This window comes from Diplotaxodon limnothrissa, linkage group LG23, assembly GCF_057381915.1.
Source record: "Diplotaxodon limnothrissa isolate DT_005_m linkage group LG23, D_limnothrissa_male_GT1.1, whole genome shotgun sequence".
Taxonomy (NCBI): Eukaryota; Metazoa; Chordata; class Actinopteri; order Cichliformes; family Cichlidae; genus Diplotaxodon; species Diplotaxodon limnothrissa.
In genome coordinates, this window is record NC_140617.1 from 43,614,030 (window position 1) to 43,617,990 (window position 3,961).

General features: G+C 41.0%; 1 non-coding gene across 1 annotated transcript; it reads left to right on the forward strand.

Moving 5' to 3' along the window:
* The first annotated feature begins 832 nt into the window (after window positions 1–832).
* On the forward strand, window positions 833–951 carry LOC146608811 (5S ribosomal RNA). Its single transcript, XR_014905232.1, has one exon. It is a non-coding gene; the product is annotated as a 5S ribosomal RNA (ribosomal RNA).
* Window positions 952–3,961: the final 3,010 nt, after the last annotated feature.

Genomic DNA, 3,961 nt, shown 5'->3' on the forward strand with positions numbered 1-3,961 from the left:
ACAACACTCAATTACCAAATTTCCAACACACTCCTAGCAAAAGTATACACATGTATGGCTATCATTAACACTAACTTGCCAACTGTCTGGCACACTTTCACATGTGAAAACTTTTTTAGATAATTCGTTCACTTTGCAATCAGCCTAAGCACTATGATACAGGTAAGCTGTGTGTGCGGAGTACAATGGAGGGAGCCGAAAGAGTGAGAAGTAGAGGAGGCCGAGGAAGAGGACGTGGAGGTGAAGAAGTAGGATGAAGAGGACGACAAGGACAAGGAGGAGCAAGAGGAAGATGAGGAGGGGGGAGAGGAAAATGAGGAGGGGGGAGAGGAAGGGTAGGAAGAGTAAGAAATAGAATCACTGATGACATCAGAGCTACAATAGTGGACCATGTAATCAACCGTGGAGTGACCCTGAGGGTAGCTGGCCAACGGGTCCAGCCTAACTCGAGCCGCTACACTGTAGCAAGCACCATAAGGACATCTTGAAATGAGAATCGGTTAGTTGTGTGCTTAGTAGATGATGGCTTGTGTGTACTGTTTGATACGGAAACACCACTTTTACGAAGGTGTGAAGAGTTAGTCTAGCTGTGTTTGCTTTTGCAAGAGAACTACAATGTTTTGATGATTGGGTGACAGGTTTTCTTATTTGTGTGAAGAGTTTTGCAAAATTAGCCAATAGTTACAAAAAATGTGCTTAAGCAATCAGAAAAAACTGTAATAACGAAGGTTTGCATGTTGTCGCTGTAACATATGAAGTTTAGCACAATAATATAGATCAAACTGTGAGACATTTGCCACCAATAAAAGGTCTTTTTCACAGCTTTGCTTTCGCTTACGGCCATACCACCCTGAACACGCCCGATCTCGTCTGATCTCGGAAGCTAAGCAGGGTCGGGCCTGGTCAGTACTTGGATGGGAGACCGCCTGGGAATACCAGGTGCTGTAAGCTTTTGCACTTCCACACACAAACTGCAGAGGGCGCTTCTGCTCCTGCTTGTGCTAAGAGGCATGAGAAGTTAACATTTATGGGTGATAAAATCCTTTTTCTATATTTTTAACATGAGAATATCAGTTTTCCATCTTGTGTTCCAGAGTAATCGGACAAAAGACAAACGTAGAACAAGGAAAAAAGAGGCCAAGTGTCTCACCTATAAAACAAAATAGAATAGAATAGAATAGAATTCAACTTTATTGTCATTGCACATGCACAGGTACAGGGCAACGAAATGCAGTTTGCATCCATCCAGAAGTTCTTTAGTGATATAGATATATTACAATATATATTAGCAATAATATAGATATGTGAGTATATTACAGAAATGGGTCTATTATGGTATGTTATAATGTACACGGTATGAAGTATGTTGTGAATATTCTATAACTATAAGTATGTACAGGCTGTAGTGAGTACAAGCTATGTACAGGATATGAACAGGATATAAATATGAAAAACTATACAGAATATGAAATAAATAACTTTACAGAATCTGGGATATACAGCTATACAGAAATGGGAACTATGCAAGTTGTAAACAGTTGTAGGATTAAAGATTATCGAATGTACAGAATGATTATTTACACAGAGCTATACAGTAGCTGAAAATTACTGTTTTCTGAATAGTCTCACACAGATAAACATTTGCAGGGAATACCTTTTCCTTCAAAACAAACGTCACAGACTGTGTTTTTCTTTACTGATTGTATTTGAGTAGAAACTCAGATTAAAATGGCATGAGTGCTCATAAAAGGATTTAACTGTAAAAGTAGGTGTAGTGGATCACTTTGCATAGATGTAGATAAAAGTGCAGTAAGCAAAGACTACAGTGGTCATTGAGCAGCTGTTCCTATAATGTGAATCTGGGATAAAGGCAGAGATTATTTGTTTGCCTTTGTTTCCTGGTTCTTTCTTTCTTATCCAAATGGAAAAAGAGAGCATAAAAGTACTGTTTACAAGCAGCTTATCTATCTCATTGTGCCCACTATCATAAAATCTTGGTTGACTGAGCACTGAGCCATCTACCACTCGAAATTGAACCTGTGTGGGACAACAACAAAGTCCAGTATACTAAGTTTCAGTAATGTGCAGTTTTTTCTGTGGAAGATGTAAATCTAAATAGATGTCCTATTGTATGCATAATATACCACTGAAATTTATAAAACAACTTCTAAAAAAAAATTTCAATTTATTTTAGATTTTCTCAAATCCAAACAGCGCTAAAAGCATACACACAGTCAAATATTTTTCATACGAGGTGCTGAAGGTTCTGCAATGTTCTGTCAGTGCGCCCCAGGGCAGCTGTGGCTACAATGTAGCTGCCATCACCAGTGTGTGAATGTGTGTGTGAATGTGTGAATGACTGAATGTAGTGTAAAGCTCTTTGGGGTCCTTGGGGACTAAGTAAAGCGCTGTACAAGTACAGGCCATTTACTGTGCGTGTGTTTATGCTCAAGTGTATGAATAAATTAGTCAGTTTGAAACAGTTGCAATTTAAACAGTAGAAGAGTGGCACTATATTTATATATTTATAAAGAATTTCAAACAACAATTAATTGATGCTCAAAGCAGGTTTATTTAATTAATATCCAGATTTCCAATTAGTTCCGAATTGATTCAGCAGCAAATCACATCACCAGTTACTTCAAGGCTGTATGTATTATTGTAAGGTAGACCCTACAATAATACATACAGAGAACCCAACAATCATATGACCCCCTATGAGCAAGCACTTTGGCGACAGTGGGAAGGAAAAACTCCCTTTTTACAGGAAGAAACCTCCGGCAGAACCAGGCTCAGGTCGGGGCGGCCATCTGCTGCGACCGGTTGGGGTGAGAGAAGGAAGACGTTTGTTGTAGGTCTGATTGAAGGACTGATGTGATGGTAAGTTGTCTGCTGCTCCGCTTTGAATATTGAGAGATTAGTTGATGGATTTCAAGCCAAATTGTGCCCAAGTTTAAGACCACATTCATTGGTTGTTTTTGTTGATGTTATTGTTTTGGGCTTTTTTTCCACAAGAATTTCTAGCTCCCCTAGAATTCTGGCCACCCAAACGATGATTGCTGCTGAGAGAACACAAGGTTTTGTCCCCCTGTACTATTCATGTCAGTGCAGGGGGTTCTCCTTGAGAGGCCAGGGTGGAAAAAGGGATGCTTCAGAACCTCCGAGGGTGTTATGCGCTGATTTGCATCCAAGGCCAACATTTCTTTGATTAGCCTTACAAATAATGTTTGGCCATTTTCCGGTCCTCGCCTAACCTTTAGCAGTTGTTCGAGGTCATCGAGACGCTTAAGTTTTATATATCGAGTTTCTTTAGATCGATAATGTGTCTCGTATTGAAATTGTTCTTGGGTCTTAAATGTCCAGCGCTGTTTGTTGTAGTTATCCTCGATGAAGTAGCAGTCAGTGTACAAGCCAGACTCTAGAAGATGATCTGGTAGCTGACCCTGGGTTTCAATTATGAATTTTAAAACATCATAATCGTCTTCCCCAGGATAGAGAGGCACCCCTGTAGCAAGCTCCACAGCTACCAGCCCCAGAGACCACATGTCGATTGCTTCGTGGTATGGAATGCCAAGCATAAGCTCAGGTGCACAATAACCAATTGTCCCCACACGGTCACCAGGAATCACTGCAGAAGCAGGACATGCGAGGCCAAAGTCTATGAGTTTGACTTTGACGGGAGACTCACTGCGGTTCACAACCATGATGTTTCCAGGTTTGAGGTCAGCATGCACTATTCCCACAGAACCCAGGTGGAACAGAGCATTTGCAAGCTGATGCAAAATTGGCCTGAGTTCTCTCATTGGGAGACCTCGGTTATTCCGGTCCCCAATGTAGTCCCACAGGCTTTGGTCGAGCAATTCGAAATTCAAGCAAATGCGCTGTCCATCGAGGAAATAGCCGTTCCATTCGACAATGTTGCACCTGTCTGGATCCAAGCGTCGTAGCTGCTCCAGGATGA